Raw genomic sequence first — 19,943 nt, forward strand, 5'->3', positions numbered from 1 at the left:
GCAGTATTTGTCTCCATTTTGAGCACAAATATGGGGGCAGGGTGACTGACTGTGGTGGGCATGCAAACAAGACCACCTGGCCAGCAAAATGACTTACTTCTAAAGGCAGAGAAGGTATCATTGTAGAGATTCACTAAAGTAAACTGGACCCTCGGAGTAAATGATGTCTTAAATCACAGCAAGAAAAACAGGCCAGTAAGTTATCAGACACACCAGACCTAGGAAAGGTTGCAACATCCTTGCCTGGATGCTGTAAAGAAGAGGTTACCTGGTTTGGGGAGAGACAGGAGAAAGGGCCAGAGGGCTGGGAGAATGAATAGAAATCAGCTGGCAGGGGCAGAGGTGGGGGTATCTCTCAGATGTGCCAGGACCCGGGATGGGGAAGGCTCCCAGGAATCTATGGGAGTGACTTTAGTTGAGACCCCTAGCAGTGGGGACATGGAACCTAAAGTGGCTACTTCCTGTAGCCAGACAGGACCTCCAGTGGAGGGATAAGGATATCAACCCCTTCATGAAACTTTTGACTAGAAATTTGTCCTGTCTATAAGAAATGCAGGGACAAAGATGGAGCAGAGACTGAGGGAATGGCCAAACAATAACTGGCCCAACTTGAGACCTACACCATGGGCAAGTAGCAATCCCTGACACCATTAATGATACTCTGTTATGTTTATAGATAGGAGCCTAGCATAACTGTCCTCTGAGAGGCTCTACCAGCTGCTGACTGAAAGAGATACAAAGACCCACAAGCAAACATTGGATGGAGCTTGGGAAGTCTTATGGAAGAGTTGAGGGAAGGACTGAGGGACCAAAAGGGACTCCACAAGAAGACCAAGAGCCAACTAAAATGCCCCTTGGGGGCTCTCAGAAACTGAACCACCAACCATAGAGCATATAAGGGTCGGAGCTAGGCCTCTCCCAAACCCCGCACATATATAGCAGATGTGCAGCTTGGTTTTCATGCAGGTCTCCCAATAACTAGAGTGGGGGCTGTCCCTAAAGCTGCCTGTGGAAATCCATTCCCCTAACTGGGCTGCCTTGTCTGGCTGTGGTAGGAAAGGACTACCTGCACAGGGTGGGTAACATGCACAGCGAGCTAAGCTTTCCCTCATCAACCATTCATGAAGAAAATTCCTCACAGGCCAGTCTTATAGTGGGCTTTTTCTTAATTGTGGGTCTATTTTCTCAAGTTAACGAAAAAAGCAGGACCCCTACATATAAACATAGGTAGGTAGATATGTAGAGAAAAGCATTGTGAGCACATGTACACACACACACACACACACACACACACACACACACACACACACACTCTTCTGTGTGCACATGTACACACACTCAACTGTTACCTGAGAGTTAATATTGGTAATTAAGATTGTAATAAAGAACCAGTATTCACCTTGGGCAGCTATCAAGGGAGTCACACAAATTGGCAAACTTCCGCCAACAGACTGAGGTAGCTTGTGACTTAAATACTAGTCAATGCATTCGGACATTGTAGAGAGACAGATATATGACCGTCTGTCTTCCTGATGGAGCACACTCACAACAGAGGCATTACATGGGAATATGGTGACAGGTGCAGGACCTCAAGAAGAGGATATCATAGCTTTAGGGTAAGCTCAGCAGTAGTGTCTGAATAAGAGGGGACAAGGGCACGGAGATGGTAGCACTAGCTGCTGGACACATGGAGCTGGAAGAGGCAAAGAAAAATTAATATCTGGAACTCCAGGAGTGGAATCCAGGACACCCTCCCTTGAATGCCCAGCCCCACCCTGAGAGAGCAGTCCACACTCAGCCCCTGTCATACCCATGGTTAGCTGTGGTAGGAGCTCTGCCCAGGGGTGAAGGGGGAGCCATCTGGCTTATGTTTCAACAACACGGATTGGGTTCTGCTGGAGGTGGGTTCCCAAGAGGCTCACAGAAGTGGGTCATTGGGAGACTCTGACAGCTTGGTCTTATGGGGACTGTCACATCCCTCTTTTCTATGTGCAAACCATGCCCCACTGTGGAGCATCTGAGGTGTCAGAAAACCCACAGGCTGGATGAGCACCCCAGGCCCTATGTCGCTCTCAAACCAGCAGATGAATGGGGATGGCTGGGATGGTCTGTGCCCCACACCGCATTCTGCCTCATCGAAGCTTCCCAAGGAGAAGTCACCCTGGCACTCAGCTTTGCGGTGGCCAAGGACCCTCAGGGAACCCCGCTGTGAAGCCTTCCCTGGGCACTGGGATGCCACCTGACCCACCATCTTTTAAACTTCCTTTATGCCACCAAATCCCCACAGACGCCAGCTCCTTTGGGCTGCTTGGGACTCGGTTCCACATCACAGACTAGTCATGAAAGTTAGCTGAGACGCTGATGCCACACTGTGGGTCACAGAAGGGCTTAGGAGGTGAAAGGGGGAGTTGTTGAACTCCTCACAAGCCAGACCTTAGGGTCACTGGGCCAAGTCAGCTGGGAAAGGGACTCCAGCACACAGCATGCAGACAGACATTGGGTGCCAGAGCCATTTGGCTCTGCCTCACTGAAGTACATTAGGGCAGAGTGAGAACTGGCTCTCTGCCATGAACCCTCCAGTCCCCGTCTACTGTCTACTCCCTGATAGGAAGCTGGGACCACTGGCATCAGACCCCAGAAACCCTCCCAGCTTTCCATAGTTGCAAAAAATAGTCTAGTCACACAGGCTGTGCCTTGGGTCCTTCTGAGTCTGGCTGCCCCGCCTTGAGTTATGACCTCTGGTGCAGTCATGGCTGACATGTAGTCACTTTCCTTCTCCTGTGTGTAGATGCAGGTCCTCAAGCACACACACACACACACACACACCTTACTCTGGGTCACTCCACGGTGTAACTGTGCTGTATTCATAGAACTCTAAAAGGGAATTCTCATCCTCCTCTCATTCATGCTTGCTACAGGTACAGGAAGGGACCCAGATGTCAGACCATGCTCACGTACACATCGTTCATCAGAAGGGGGCCAAGGTCAAGATCTAAACAACTAACATGCTCTGCAGGGTGTTATAGGAGGAAGGACACTGCTGGGTGGGGAGCTGGGCTGGGACTGACTGGAGACCAGCACAGTTGAGGAATATGCAGCTTCTAGGGTGTGGGGCCCTGAGAGCAGCCTCTGTCTGGATATGGCTGACGGCCTTTCAGAGGTCAAGCTTATCTTGAGAGGACAATGATGGGCCCATGAGGTTCAGTGGGCTGCACAACACCCTCTCTCTGCTCTACGTGAACTGATGATAATCCCATCATGCTTTCTTCTCAAGGAAATCCGATGAGCTCCCTTGGGACATTAATTAGTTTCCTCCTGCATGAAGCCCACTCTCTGTTCACAAAGGCTTGGGAGGGACTCTGTGTAACAGGGACAAAGACACGTCGTTTGAGAAGTGGTGAGTTAGGATTGCAGCTTTTGCTTAAATAAACTCATTTGTAGTGGTTCCAGGCATAAGCCTGACCAATATCATCCAAACACCACACTGGGCACAGGTGTCACTGGCCTCCTGGTTCTGGACCTTAAGCAGACACCATGGGATTAGATGTCAGGTCTCATTGGTTCCTGTCGGAGGACATTTTAAGTTCCTCCCCCTGCTTTGACGATGTGGCAGTGGATTAGGCACACGGATTGGTTCCTGCCTGTGTCCCTCCTGGGAGGCTCGGCTGCTGAGTTTCCTACATCAGCCTGTGAGCTAGCAAATACCATTGCAATGGTATTAGCTAGAAGGTCCCAGAGTGAGGCACTGTCTACAGTGCCTGTGGTGCCTGTGTCCTGGCTGGTGGGTGACCCTCAGGCCCCTTTGCTGTGGCTTGCTCTGCTGTCCTCTTTGTAGTCGGATTGTATCCTGCCTAGGTAGGGATGAAATTCTGCATGAGAACAGGCCTCTCCTCCCCTGCTATTTACTTAATCATTCAGTTCTATCACCAGGGGATCATGAATATTTATTTTATACTTTGCATTGTAATTCATAAACTGTTTTGCTCAGAGCACCCAGCTGTAGCTCCCAGGACCTTTTGGTTCCTTTGTCCTTTCTTAGATAGTCCCAACTGTGTGTTGATTCCTGGACAAAAAGAAAAAAGACACAAGCCACCCAGACATCCTGTTTGGCTCACCTGTCCACTTGACATCCCTTTCTCCACCCCAGGCCTGAGATGCACGCCTGGTTTGGTTAATTCCGTGCCTAGAACCCACATGCTTCTCATTAAGGCTCTTTCCCATGATGCACGTGGCACTGCAACTGCTTGCTCTGGGCCTCCTGGTTGAACTTCACACTCCAAGCAACTCCTATTTTGTACCTCTGGTGACCATGGGCACAGGGGTGGGTGGGCTTGGCAATTGGTCCATCCTGGGTGCGTTGGGAATAGAATGTATGTATGTATGAATGAGGGGATGTTGGCCCCACCTCCACCGGGACTCCCATGGGATCCTGCTTGTTTCTATCTTTGGGAGAGCATTCTCATGAATATTCAAGTAGCCTTGAGGCCAACATCCAGAGAGTCCCATTCTCCTCCTCCTCCTCACCGCTCCCATTGCACGAATTGGTAAAGGTTCATTCATTCATTTATTCACTCTTCTATGGTTGCTGAACCAGAGCTGGAAGGGGGCCTTCGCCGAGGAGGGGCACACAGGTAGCTATGCCTTGAATGGGTAGGTTTGAGTGGCTAACCAGGGTAGTGATGTGATGGACAGGGTTTCCAAGAGCGGGGTCCCTGGCCCAGCTCCCCTCCCCCACCCTGGCTGCTATCAGCCACCTCAACTCTGTTTCTGTGGTAGACTGAGACGTTAGGTATCTTGCCTTTCTGGGGGTGTGTTGCTCCCTACATGGATGCAGAGGAGGATGGAGATAGCCCAGCTTAGCCCCTGATGGATGCAGAGGAGGATGGAGATAGCCCGCTTAGCCCCTGATGGATGCAGAGGAGGATGGAGATAGCCCAGCTTAGCCCCTGATGGATGCAGAGGAGGACGGAGATAGCCAGGCTTAGCCCCTGATGGATGCAGAGGAGGGTGGAGATAGCCCAACTCAGCCCCTGATGGATGCAGAGGAGGATGGAGATAGCCCAGCTTAGCCCCTGATGGATGCAGAGGAGGATGGAGATAGCCCAGCTTAGCCCCTGATGGATGCAGAGGAGGATGGAGATAGCCCAGCTTAGCCCCTGATGGATGCAGAGGAGGATGGAGATAGCCAGGCTTAGCCCCTGATGGATGCAGAGGAGGATGGAGATAGCCCAGCTTAGTCCCTGATGGATGTAGAGGAGGATGGAGATAGCCAGGCTTAGCCCCTAATGGATGCAGAGGAGGATGGAGATAGCCCAGCTTAGCCCCTGATGGATGCAGAGGAGGGCGGAGATAGCCCAACTCAGCCCATGATGGATGCAGAGGAGGATGGAGATAGCCCAGCTTAGCCCCTGATGGATGCAAAGGAGGATGGAGATAGCCCAGCTTAGCCCCTGATGGATGCAGAGGAGGATGGAGATAGTCCAGCTTAGCCCCTGATGGATGCAGAGGAGGATGGAGATAGCCCGCTTAGCCCCTGATGGATGCAGAGGAGGATGGAGATAGCCCGCTTAGCCCCTGATGAATGCAGAGGAGGATGGAGATAGCCAGGCTTAGCCCCTGATGGATGCAGAGGAGGGTGGAGATAGCCCAACTCAGCCCCTGATGGATGCAGAGGAGGATGGAGATAGCCCAGCTTAGCCCCTGATGGATGCAGATGAGGATGGAGATAGCCCAGCTTAGCCCCTGATGGATGCAAAGGAGGATGGAGATAGCCCAGCTTAGCCCCTGATGGATGCAGAGGAGGATGGAGATAGCCCAGCTTAGCCCCTGATGGATGCAGAGGAGGACGGAGATAGCCCAGCTTGGCCCCTGATGGATGCAGAGGAGGATAGAGATAGCTCGCTTAGCCCCTGATGGATGCAGAGGAGGATGGAGATAGCCCAACTCAGCCCCTGATAGATGCAGAGGAGGACGGAGATAGCCCGACTCAGCCTCTGGTGACTGAGACACTGGCCTTGAGCTTCCACCACGATTTGGGACCACATATCAAACCGAAATAGCTCTCTTCATATGTTCTGAGTGCAAACTCCCAGACAACAAAGCCTTACCTGCAGATGAACCCACACCAGTCAACCTGTGGGTAGGTAGGGTCAGGGCCTTCCTCTTATACCTGCTTATCAAACAGTTTCCTGTGCACAGAGGATCTCTCTCCAGGAGACCCTCCCTGGTACAGAGTCAGTGCAGCTCCTTGACCCACATCCAGAATGGCCTGCACTGAGAGCCTTGTGGCTGTTTACGCTCTCTAGGGATGTCTCCCCACAGCCTGGCGAAGCAGGGCCTATCTGCTCTAGCCATACCCCAGCCTAGACAACTCCAACTAACACGGAGTCAGTGCTGTGATTTCATTACTGATTAAGAGCTCTGGGCTTCGGCCACCATACCCTGAGGTGGGTCCAGGCCTCTGTCTAGGTGACCCTGAGGTGAATGCCAAGAACCCAGCAAGCTCACTGAGGTCTATTTTCAACCTTAGGCCTGGGAGAGTGAGCCAAGGAAAGAAGAAAGTGCTGACAAGGATGAGAGTCCTGGGGCAAAAAGCAAATCAATTAGCAGCTCGTGGGCGGAGGCGGGCAGATTGCACTTCCAAATTGAGAGGCAGACTCTATTTTCAACGGGGGTATTTTTACTACTTACTATTTTGGGGGAGACATATGGTACCTGAGCTAGGTCCTGGGGGCCTGTGAGGCTAGGCTTCCTGAAATCAGAGGCAACATGTTGAAACATGATGTAGAAATATCTGACACATTCATTTGACTGATGGCTGGACCTGAGCCCTAGGAAAGGCTAGTAAGCTACAGGGCCCAGCACAGGGTCAGAGCTATGGGACAGGAAATGGTCTGTGGAGCACACACAACATACCTACCAAGGAACTGGGATTGCCTTCATTTCTCCAAGGGGATGCTGAGGTCAGAGAGGTCAAGGGCCTGGTGTATGGCTGCACTGACTTCTTTCCCTTCATGTTCCCCTGCACCACTCAACTAAAGCCAATGCCAAGGGCATGGTTGCATCTGGAAAGCAACTAGCAAGCACCAGGGGTCTTGATACGGCAGAAGATTCTACAAAGGCCTTTCTCCCTACCCCGACGGCCAGGTATGGCTTCCAGAAGTCTACAAGCCACCAAAACACTGGGGATAGATTTCTGACCTTTCTCTACCCTGGTCATTGTCAGTGCACACATGTCTTGAGCTCCTCTTGCAGCAAACCCCTCCTCCAAGGAATCTCTGTTTTCAAGGCCCACAGAGACCTAGAGAGGACCTCTGTGTTCTGGAGTACAGACCATGAGTGCTCCAGCTGCCCTGCTGCAGCAGACAGAAAGGTCAGTGCAGCCACACACGAAGGGCTTGGGGGCAGCTCCCGGCAGTGGTGGGACACACTGGGTGGGTCTTGTGCTCCATCCTTGTTCCCTTGGTCATATGAGGAATACTGACTGCTTCGAGGTCTACATGTCTTCATCTGGCCTCCAGATTTAGTCCCGTCTCCTTCCTGTCTGCGGTGGTCCATGGGATACTAGTTTGAACCTCCTAGTCTGATGTGCCTGTGACTGCTCCCCTCCAAGGCTTCCTGTGGCTTCCCTGCCCATCAGGTGCTGGATGTCATATCCCCGCGGTCCACTTTCTGCCATGAAGCTTTCAGCCTATCTCTTCCAAAAGGTTATGCTAAACTCCTAACCTGCCCTAGTAACACACATCAGACCTCAGCCACTTACAGAAAACAGAAGAAAGTAAATGCCATCTTTGCTTGCCAGAGCCCTGTCTGGCAGCCCCATGGACCTTCCTTCCTGTCTCTCTATTATGTATATATGTATGATTGTGTATGTATGCTTACACACTCATGTTGGGGGGTTCTGCCAGCCTAAGCCTCAAGACTAGTATCACCTGTTTGCTGAGCTCTCCACCCCCACATGTTCCTGGCCAGCCAGATAGACCCAGCTGGGAATCCAGGAAGCTTGGTTTTGACTGCTGGAGAGGCAGACAGTGGCACCACCCCCAGATCTGAAATTAGAACCTGCCCGAGTTTCATCTGGACCAGAGTGAGTCATGAGGAATGAGATTTCTCCAGCCCAATGCCTTTTCTTATGCCCCAAGACTTGCAGATGGGGGCTTGGCACCCTCCGGTGAGATCTCTGGAGTGGCAGGAGTGGTTATCTGTTTGGCCACCTCTGAGACACAGTGTGCCTGAGATGCAGCCTTAAGCACACCAGAGGATGGGGCCTGTGGGAGCCAGGTGGGTTAGCTAAATGAGACTCAGACACAAGCAGCACACTGGAGAGGGTGGATGGGTGCTAACAATGCCTTGCAGTAGGGGTTCAGCCACTTGGGTAGGGAATGAGTGACATGGACCACACACACTCTGACCTGCTGGCATGGGCAGATGTAGGTAGTGGTGTCATTAGCAGAGATGTGGACATGAGACGGGATGACTGGTTTGAGAAGATGATCAGGGGTCAGTCTGAGCCACTAAGGTTTCTATATCATACCCCGTGGAGAGAGAGAGCCTCAGGGTAAGGCCGGTAGGAAGCTGGTCTGGGGGAGAACATCTGGGGACTACATACCCACACCTGGGGCTGGAATTCAGATGTGGCTTGCCTTATTTCAGGGAGGGTCATTTGAAGTGTGCTTTCTCGGCTGTTTTGGAATGAGATAGTGTGACATGGAGAAGAACTGGCCAGGGTGCCACCCCATCCTCTTACCATCATGACATACTGGAGCTAACTAAGAGCAGGGTCACTGGTCTCCCATAGATTCTCTGGGTTGGCCCAGGGCCTAAGAGTGTCCCCAGCATCCTTTCCAGGATCAGCACAGGGTGAGAGGACAACTGGGAAAATGGACAGCAGTTTCCAGCCTTCTTACCCTCTGACCTACTACCTTCATTCCGGCCTGTGAGAGTCACCATGTGACCATCACCTCAGCCCATCTAGGCCTTCACTCCAGCTGTTCTATCTGCCATGTACAGAAGCCTCTGGTTCCCAGTATTAAAGTCCTTTCCCATGCCTGCTGTAGTTTCTGATGATGAAAAGATCTAGAACTATATTAGCAGTCAAAGGTCAAGATTTAGTCCATTCCCTTCTTGCTTGCTGAACAATGACCCAGACCTTTTCCTGTAGAACCTGTCTTTGGTCCTGATGTTTCTGACTTTCATCTTTGACCTACAAGATCCAGGACTTGGCTGCCTCACGACCATCAGCTCCTCCAGCAGCATGAGCTTGCTGTGAGCTAGAGAATGCATTCCCGGAATCAAGATGACAAGATGGAAATATGTGTTGGGACAGGATGCAGATGACACCTGTTCACAACATGATTCCCAAGAGCCCTGAGCTCCCATTGTGCAGAATACAATCAGAACAGAGGATCAGAGCGCCCTCAGCCCCCAGCTAGAAACTGCTGTACTTTCTTAGAAATTCACCAGGAGCGCTTGCTGTAAGAGAAGAGTGCTCAGAGCATAAAAGCACTTGGTGCACAAACCTGATGACTTGAGTTCGATCTCTGGGACCACAGTGGAAGGAAAGAACGAACCAAGTTGTACTGTGGCCTCTACATGTGCATGGTGGTATACATGTGCCCACCCCGTCATCCCAGGAAAGAATAAACAAACATTCATCAGGAGCCAGCAGACCACAGCAAGACTGTCCATCCAGGAGCAGAGACTCAGTTGTTCTTGCCGGGCACCCCAACTTTCCTTATGTGATACAATAGTTACTTTTCTATTGCTATTATCAACACCATAATCGAGGCAACTTGGAGAAGAAAACTTGGAGGTTTATGGTTCCAGAGGGTTAGAGTCCATGATGGCAGAGTCAGGTATGGCCACAGGAGCAGGAAGCTGAGAACCACAAAGCAGAGAGAGAGAGAGAGAGAACCAGAAATGCCACAAGTCATTAAACCCCCAAGTCCACTCCACTGATATACTTCCTTCAACAAGCTCACACCTCTTAAGCCTTCTCAGTGTCATCAACAGATGACAAGGTATTCAAATGCCTGAGACTCTGAGGGGGTGGGTTGGGTTGGGTTGGGGTAGGGGGTGGGATCTCATTGAAGCCAGCAAACCTGGAGAGGGGTTACTTCAGAGCTTATGAATGAGGGGAGGGTGAGAACTGGGCCCATGGGTAGTGATTGACAGGATACGGGATACTGGGCTTGTGGAGACACTATATACAGGATTCCTGTTATTTATCTACACCAGCACCATGTGGGACCATCACAGTGACCAGGAGTACAACCTCTCACCCCCCATACCTGTCCCAATTCTGGGCAGGATGCATTCATAAACACAAACCTTAGTCTTTCATAACAGCCTGGGTGGGAGAATGCCCTTGTCTCTCTTCCAGACAGAGAAGCAGGAGCCTGGCGGGGGAAATGACTTGCCCAGGGTCACACAGTCATATGCTCTTACACAGATGCATGGATGGCTCTGTTTGCCGTGACAGCCACCCTGCCTCTGTGCTAACACTGGGCTGATGAGCGCTCAGCGTTGATTTAGTAAAACAGCCACTCAAACACAATCACAGAATTGATTGTCAGCTAAGAGCTAGTTCAGCTTTAATTACTGACTTGACAATTGCTGAAATGCCAAGAAGTGTCCCTGGGCACACTTGTAAATTGAAAGGAAGAGGCACGCCTTTCCCTTGGCCAGGGGCTGCCTTGAAACCTGGCACCTGATCGATAGTCATTGAAGAAGGCAGGCATAATTCAGGAGACATAAAAACAACTCACCACCCACATTCTACAACCTTGATTTATGGCTAATCTTGTCAATAACATGAAGCTCAAGGCTGGGGTATTGTTGAGACCTCTGTTCTCTGAGGGGCTGTGCATGGAGGCCCTGGAGGGAATGTGGTTTAATTGCGTTTGTTTGCCTGTCTGAAGGCATTTCACAGACAATGCAAAGAAAACTATTCGCCTGGGCAGTGTGCAGAGGATGGTGAATCCTCTGGAGTGACTGTGTTTGCAAGATTGTCTTTTATCAGGACAGTTGTGTTAACTGTGTAAGATTAGATCAGTGAACAATTTGTTCATTCATCTGCCCTAATTGAACAGCAGAAGGCAAGGGACTGCATGGTAGCACCGTTAGTGTTCTGGCTTTGCAGGGCTTGCTGAGCCTGGGTAATGGTGGCACTGTGGGAATGACAGGGCCTCTAAGACATTCTCATCAAATATTCACAAACCAGAGGCTAAGTGTCATTGTTACCACTAGTCCAGGAGTGAGGCAGTCCAAAGTGCTGCCTCAGCTCAAGTGAGAGGCCATTCTGGTCATTATCCCTGGAGGTGGATGATGGAGGCCTCAGAGCCAGTTGGCTTGCATGATCTGGTCAGAGAACCCAGTGAAGATAGAGTTGAATGACCCACACAGCAGCTTCCTGTTGTCCTTACCACAGCTTCCTGTTGGCCTTCACTGGAGCTTCCTGTTGTACCTCACCACAGCTTCCTGTTTGGCCCTTACTGCAGCTTCCCATTGGCCCTCTCTATAGCTTTCTGTTTGACCCTCACTGCAGCTGTTTCCTTGGTTTCCTATTAGGCCCTGACTTACAGCTTCCTGTTAGCTCCTTACCACTCTGTTGGCCCTCACTGCAGTTTCCTGTCTGTCCAACCACTACAACTTCCTGTTTGGTTCTTACCACAACTTCCTCACCCCCCAACTCCCCCACACCCGCCTTCTGGTTTGGTTCTTACAGCAGCAGTGCTGTGAAGAGCAGAGAAGACCCTTAGCTGGAAACCACAGTCTCCAGCCATAGCCAATACCTGAGTGACAAGGCAGTGCCACATTGAGTACTCAGCACGGACAACACAGGTGACAAAATAATCAGACTTGAATTAACACTTACAGTGTGTTAGGTCCCAAAGAAACCTGGGACCAATGGCTACCTGGGGTACCTGTTGGCACCAAATCTGGCCACCAGTGTCTCCCAGCATAAGAAGTCCTGGCTCCTCTCAGCTCTTCTCACCCCTGCCCCCTGTCTTAAATCTTGATGCCTTTGGCTGATCTCTCCCTCATATCTATATGAAAACCCTTCTCCTCAACCATACCTAGGACAGTCCTGTCCTCAGGTTCATTCACTGTGTACCAGGACTGGATAGAATGCTTTCTGTGTCTTTTAAATGGCCCTCTGCTGAAGTAAGCCAGGTCTTGCAGACGTTCAGATAAGTGTCTCTAAGGTCCACGTGATGAAGACTTGATCCCTACCCTGTGTAGAAGTGGTGGGACCTGAGGGGGGGGGGGCTAGTGGGAGGAAGGTCACTTGGGGGTGTGACCTTGAAGGGGACATGACTCAGGTCTCTTTCTTGACATTTTCTCTCTGCTTCCTGGCCATCATGGGGTCAACAGGTCACCTCTGTCACAAGCTCCTACCAGGTTATGCTGAGTCAGATCAGGTGTGCAGCAGCTGAGCTGTGAGGCATGGACAGCAGGACTGCGAGCCACATAAACTTTCCCTTAAGAAAGCAAAGATTTCATGTTGTAGCCCAACTTTTGGCTACGTTGTGGGTTCTATTTTCTTTCCTTCTCCACCCCTCTTCTTCTACCCTTTCAACCCCCTAATTCTAGGTAGGAGATTAAAAAAGGATAGAGGGGAAAGGGGGCAACATTACCGCTAGACTACTTCCTGCTGACTAGAAGCACTGAGTTCCTTGGGGAAAGTTTGACCTTCACCGTTAGGATATCTAATTTATTCTTTTCATCTCCTCACACATGACTACCTGACAAACCATGGCCTGCAGCGTTCAGACACCAACCAGCCTACCAACCCTTTCTATTGGGGATCTAGCACTTATATACTCTGCTGAAAAGTCCCCAGAATTTCAAACATCACGCAATTGCAGAAACTATCTGCATCTGGCAAAACAAAAACAAACAAAGAAACACACACACCAAACAACAACGACAAAACATGCCTCTGCTCGAGCATGATGCAAACTATAGTCAGCCGCTATGGACAGTCTGAAGCAACCCCACATCCCCATACCTGGAATTAAAACAAAAACATATTCCCATAGCATCTCTCTCTCTCTCTCTCTCTCTCTCTCTCTCTCTCTCTCTCTCTCTCTCTCTGTGTGCGTGTGTGTGTTTAAAGAAACCAAAATTCTCACGACATCAAGTCTCTCAAGAGGGCAATGCTCAGGACCCAGAGACAGCAGCTCCAATCCCAGGCACACTGCCATCCCTGGTCCCGTGGCTCCAGGAGGTAAATGAGGAGGCAATAACGCTAAGACCCAGCCTGCAGAGATGGGAAGGATGCATACTGGGTGACCTCCAGCCCTTTGTGTCCATCCTTCCCTGAGCTGGAGAGTATGTTCAGCCCAGATCCTTGGCTTCACACGGCACAGGCTGGCTTGTGACAGGCACTGACAAGACAGGCAGAAACAAGCAAACTGAGGACTCAGAGGAGGACTTAGTCCCATGCTGTCAGGTAGTGCTTGAGCAAAACCTAAAGAGGCTGGATGGGTCAGGAGATCCATCCAGCAAGGTGATGGGGAGGCCACGGAGTGTATGGAAGACAAGGCCTCTCGAGCTATGGAGAGGATGGAAGAGACAGGCCTGAGTCTACTGGGAGGAACCACAGGGGAAGTTCCAGGTTGCAGCTGTGTGACAGGAAAGCATCAAGCCACAGTGGCCTGGTGTCTTCTCTATGGCAAAGGCAGGGAAGAAGGCAGGGAGATGGTGGGCAGAGATGGGGCAGGGACAGAAATGGACTATGCTACAGGTCAGTTAGGTCAGGACAGGGCAGTATCATAGGTAGCTCAAATAATGGTGAGGATGGGAGATAAAACTGAGTTTCTGCATGCACCACCATGCCTGAGCCTTATCAGTGGTGGGGTGTGGTCTCTCTGAGCTCTGTTGTCAGTGATGGGGTGTGGTCTCTCTGAGCTCTATTGTCAGTGGTAGAGTATGGTGTCTCTGAGTCCATTGAATATTAATGGTAGGTTATTGATGCCTTGAGACATTAGTAGTGGGATATTCATGTCTGTATATTAATACCCAGTGATGGGGTTTTAGTAATGTCAACCATGGGGTTGTTGATGTCTCTGGTCTCCAGTGGTTATAACTGGTGTTCATAAAAAGAGATGGTGTGACTTCTAATGTTATCTTATAGTCCTTGAACATGACTATGGTGGTGGCCACATGTTTTATCAGTTCCTTCTCACCCTTCTTATTGGGAAGGGAATGGTGACACCATGAACATTTTCAAGGAGAGGGGCCCTGGAGGGAATCTTCCCAGGACACTCAGCCACTGACAGTTAACACAACTGTCCTGATAAAAGACAAACATAGTCACTCCAGAGAATTTACCATCCTGAATTATCTAACTGAATAAGTGGCATGTCCTGATAAAAAAAGGGTGCTTTCTGTCCTGTGCCCAGAGCCTTCCCAGTGGTAGCCTGGCCATGGCCTCTCCCACAGGCCAAAAATAGAGGGTGAGGCAGGGCTTGGGTGAGAAATAGGTAAGGTAAGATCATTCCTACCTCCTCCAAAACCCAGTGACACCTAAGTTAGCTCACAGCTGAGTTGGAGAGCTGGAGCTAGCCCGGGCCAAGCTGGACCACATATCTTAGGATGCTGAAATCATCACCTATATCCCTGAGCTTTGCTTGAATACCCCTGGTGATGGGAGGCTTCCGACCTCTGCCAGAAAGTCTTTCTACAGCTGTCTCATTCCAGCAGAGACAGAGCTTTGTAGCCAGCAGACCTGAGCTGAGCTCTGGCTTTGTATCTACATGTAGCCTAGAATCAGTTCAGTGACTCATAGGAGCCTCAACCTAACCCCTGGAAAGCAAGAAGACACTGGACACCCTCTCTCGTTTGTCCCTTCTATCTCCTGAGCTTCAGGTTTTCAGCCTGGTGAGGAATACACTGGCTCCTTCCTAATTGAGGCTGCACTGGGCACCTCTCCTTCTGGAGAACCCCAGGGAAGAAGGGCTAGGCTTCAGGGCAGGGTGTACTACTTTCGACCAGAATGCCATTTAAGTCAGTCCCAAACATGCTAGCTACAACTCACAGGATTGCTGTGACATAGGGAAGATGTGACAGTTTGTGGAACTCGGATGCATCAGCCACACTAACACACTGAGGACAGGGTGGCAGATGTAATTCACATTTTCTGATGCCTGACCACTTTGCCACGTCTACTCTTGCTCCCTCCCGAGATGTAGCACCTCATGATTCCCTTTTTCCAGAGGGGTTAGTACTCCTCCCTGAGGGTGTCCAGCTCCATGACAGTGGCTGAGCAAGTGACAGAGATGCCCAGAAGGCAGCATTTGCACCCCCAAGCCCTGTTGTAGCCACGTTGCCTGCCTTTGATCTGATTTATTGATCGCGTGCCTCTGTAAGATTTTGTTCAGCAAAAGATCTTTGCAATTTAGGAAAAATATCTTCTGCACATTTGAATTCATCATTACTGCTCTAGTGCATGGACACACACACACACGGGTGTGGGCACAAACGGAAAGAGATAGGGGTCTGAGTAACAAGATAGGCACTGGAGGATCTGTTAATGGTGCTTTTAGTCAGTTCCACATATGACCCTTCCCTGGCCAGATCAATCTAGTATTCTGTTGACATACCACAGGGCCTGGTCACAGCTAGTGCCAGAAAAACCTCCATCAACTGCTTAGGGAGTCCCCTCCCTATGGACAGCAATGGATGGTGTCACAGCCCACAGGGACAGATTCATGCCTCTGATTTAGTACGTGAATACCAGTTCTCACCTGTGGTGGCTTTGGGCAGTAGACTAAATTCAGGGGCGACAGGAAGGGGAAGGGAGGCCTGGAATCACCAGACACAGGAGATCGGCGTGGCTGTCTGCCCATTTGGGAGATAGGAATGTTTATGCCATGCACCTGGCCCTTCACGCATGAACTCCCAGCCCTGGCCTCAGCTTAGATTCTAAACAAGGCAAAGAACTCCCATTGCTACCTCAGGCCTGCAGCAAGAGCCACAGATGCCAGGGTCACTCACAGTGCCAATGTATGTAACTATACAGCAGCCCAGGTGATAAGAGACACTTGCCACCCGATGGGGACGATGTGAGTAGAACACAGCACACATACAGGGACAAGGAGAAGGACAACACCAGCCTTTACATGAGGGCACGTGGCACAGCTTCCTGTGTTGCCTTTGGGGAGTGGTCACAGAAGCAGACAATAATGTCACAAGACAGAGACCCCCCAAGATGCCAGCAGGCCACCAGATAAAGATGTCATGAGGCAGCTTGGAATCTAAGGGGCCACTGGGGCTGGGGAGCCCTGGCATGTTAGGTGGTATCTGAAGTGGTGAACGTGAGATGAAAAAGGAGAGAGGGAAAGTGGGGGGATCAGGAGCTCCCCTGGTCATCCTCAGGAATACTTGGGGTGGGGAGCAAGAATGAGAAGGTGAAGCACAGCTGAGGGGGCTGCTGGGAACACGGAGGAAGCCCAGTCCCTTTGCCTTCACAGTTGAGGGAACTTCCAAAGGCTCAGAAGACAGCATGAGGGAGCTGGAGTTTAGTGGACCTCAGTTTCAGAGCAAATGTCCTCTTCTTTAAGACTCTCTGCTCCCATATGTCCATCAGTGGCCAACTCAAACAGACCTGCTCCATGGCCCCTTCTCACTCCCTGTTTATGTCCAGTCCCTGTCATGGCCCCCAACAGTTCTCACTCCTCAACTCCAGAACTTTCTCTTCTAGACATTGGTTTCAGAGGCTCCCTGGTCTGATGGTACTGGGGCTAGAGAACAGATGGCACTCACTCCACTGCTGCTTGCCTAGAAACTAGGTATAGAGGAGTTGTCCAAAGGCTAAAGACTTGATGCGTGATTTCACGTGAAGGGATAGATAGATAGATAGATGCACATGTGTATGTGGGTGGAGGGATAGATAGATATCAGTGAGAAGATGAACATATAGACGGATGGCGCATGGCACACACACATGATGTATGAATATATATTCATATATACACACATACATGCATACATGTATATGTGGTGTGTGTGGGAGAACATGTACAAATAAATACTCATAGGAGTGAATAGGAATAAAGATAACACAGTCAACTGGCTTTGCTTATACAAATCAATAACAGGGGTTAAATGATGAGTAGATGGACAGGTAGATGGGTGGATGGATGGATGGACAGGTGGTTGGATGGATGGATGGATGGACAGGTGGATGGGTGGATGGATGGACAGATGGACGGATGGACGGATGGACAGATGGACGGATGACAGGTGGATGGGTGGATGGATGGATGGATGGATGGATGCGTGGATGGATGGATGGACAGGTGGATGGATGGATGGATGGATGGATGGATGGATGGATGGACAGGTGGATGGGTGGATGGATGGATGATTGGATGAGTAGATAAATGGACAGTGAGTAGATGGATGAGTGGATGGGCAGATGGATAGAAGGGTGATGGATGAGAAGATAAATGAGTGTTTGGGTAAAGAGTGAATGGGGAGGTGGGTGGGTAGGTGGAGAGCAGAGGGTGGACAGTTGGGTGGATGGATATGTAGCTGGGTGCAAAGGTAGATGGGTGGGTGGATGGGTGGGTTAGTGGATGAGTACATGGGTTGGTGGGTGGAAGAACAGATGAGCAGATGAGTAGGTGAGTGAAATGGGGTATGTGTGTGTGTATGTGTGTGTGTGTGTGTGTGTGTGTGTGTAATGGAAGGGAGGATGGATAGGTGGATGAATGGGCAGGACATAAAGTTTATCATCAAATATTCCAAGTTTCATTGTCTCTCCTGCTCACTAGCTGTCCTTCCAGGCACTGCTGGTCCTTGTCACTGGACTCTGGCCCCTCACCTTTGATGAGAGGTTCAGTGGGTCATACGAGGACCCCAGGGAAAGCACAGAGAGGGTGCTCTGGGGAGCCTGGAGTGCTGCAAACCGCTGTGGAGTATGCTTGCCAGAAATCACATCCAAAATGCACATTGAAGAAACATAATTTCCACATGGCTAGTTTTAAGACCAAGTAATTAAATGGTTTTACAGTCGGTTTTTAAAACAAGCTCTCTGAGTTATGAGCATAAAGCATGTCTCCATCATGTCCACGTTGCTAAGCTCTGAGATTCCTAGCGCCCTGGATTTTATAATTAGGTTGCACGGCAGCTCTATCGTGGTTGGGGCTACTTTGCAGAACTCGATTTGAAGCCTGATATGACATAATTAGACGTAGACATTCCCAATGAGGGCTTTACCTGGGGCTGTCTCATAGGGAAGCTGGAGGGAGGCCAGAGCTGGGGCCGTGAGAGGGAGCGCATCAGGGGAAGCACCACTCTCAGCATGGAGAGGGAAGGCCCAGGGCGCTTCTAGATGGAAGCCATTCTCTCCCTGTGTAACTGGTGTGATGTGCTATGACCTCTGCCACTGAGCTTGAAGGCGGCTGGCAGACACCATCCCCAAAACATGATCTCAGAGGCTGGAGCCTAGGGGAAGCCGGGCTGCCAGCCAATAGGGTGGCCAGTTGGATAAAAATTTTCAGCAAATGAACAAACACTTAGTATAAATATATGTATGATATTTGAGACACAGTGAGAATAGTCCGTTGTTTTTGTGAAATTCAAATTTAACTCTCAGGTTTTTTTTCCCCCAAACTTTTTATCACATTGTGCTTGAGTCTCTGAAGTGAGTTCAGAGCCCACAGGTCCCTTGTGGCCAGTGTGAAGCCAACCGTGCTCCTCATTACCTACGATGAGCGATAAGCAGCAGACATTGCAGCAAGAGAAACTGGGTCTGAGGGGCGCCAAGGGGCCTGCCAGTCCCTTGGGAAGAAAAAGGGGGCTTCATGCCAGCATCAGTGAGCGTGGAGAGGCAGTTGGGAAAGTTGCTTTATCAAAGTTGCAGGCAGTGTGGAAGAGGGAAGCGTGGACAAAGGAACACCAAGAGCAGACTGCACTCTGTGGTGCAGTGGTGACCAGGGCTTGGTCAGGGGAGGGGCCTGGCCTGGGCCTTACCTGGCTTCAAGAATAGCTTCTCCCCAGGGTCCTCCCTCCCAACCTTCCAAGGCTGAAGCTGGGAACTTCAGAGGCCTGCCATGGGGCACTCTGGCTTGTTCTGATCCTCTCATCCTGGGCCCTCAAGGTTGGGACAGACTGGCGTGGTGAATGTATATGACAGAACCTGTAAGCATGGACATGCTGTGGCTGCCGGATGGAGCACACCGCCACACACGCCCATTTTATGCCAGGCTGGACTCCTGGCTGCACTCCTGGTGTGCTGGGGACAAGGACCCTTGTCCCATGTGGGCATCCTCCATACACTTGGGGACACTGACAGCTTAGGCAGAGGCCTGTCCCAGAGGCTGCAGTGGATGCTCACCTGGACATGGAGTGGAGATTTGGGGGCAGGGGTGTTGTCCTCCTCTGCTGTCCCCATGTCTCCTCTCCGTCCTCCCATGCTTAGGCTTCAGTTCTTCCACTCTGTGGCCAACCACCATAAAACCATCTCGGATTCCTGTCCTGTCCTATCTGGGTGATCCACCATTTCATGATAAAGCTCCAGAGCCTCTGCCCGCAGCACCCCACTTGACCTCCAGCTCCACCTCCTCCCCCCATGTGCCAAACGGGTCACCATTGTTGCTCAGCTCTCCACGCTATGCCCTACTTCCAAGCCACAAGAGTCACCTTTTGTGTCCTTACATTAAACTCCATGTCCCCAAACACATCAAATAATAGGTCCATGACCTAGGACGAGACCAGAGTCCTTTCTTCTGCCACAGGGGTCCCCTGGAGCACAGGTGCCCACTGTGGGCTCAGGAAGTTGTTTCCAGAAGGTTCTTGGCACCATGTTTCAGGTCCAGGGGCCTTGGAGCTTCTACCCTGATTTCGGTTCCACCACTACTCACAACAGCACCCAGAGTTACAGGGAGATGGTGCAGGCAGCCATGCTGTGTGCAGGTGCTAAGTAGTTAGCC

The 19,943-nt window shown here is 50.7% G+C and overlaps 1 protein-coding gene across 2 annotated transcripts in view; it reads right to left on the reverse strand.

The window, feature by feature from the left end:
* Nucleotides 1-19,943, reverse strand: part of Sorcs2 (sortilin related VPS10 domain containing receptor 2) — a 389,043-nt gene that overhangs the window by 60,817 nt on the left and 308,283 nt on the right. The window lies entirely within an intron of this gene.

Source organism: Mus caroli, unplaced genomic scaffold (genome assembly GCF_978045245.1).
Source record: "Mus caroli unplaced genomic scaffold, Mus_caroli_1 scaffold_4, whole genome shotgun sequence".
In the NCBI taxonomy this organism is placed as follows: Eukaryota; Metazoa; Chordata; class Mammalia; order Rodentia; family Muridae; genus Mus; species Mus caroli.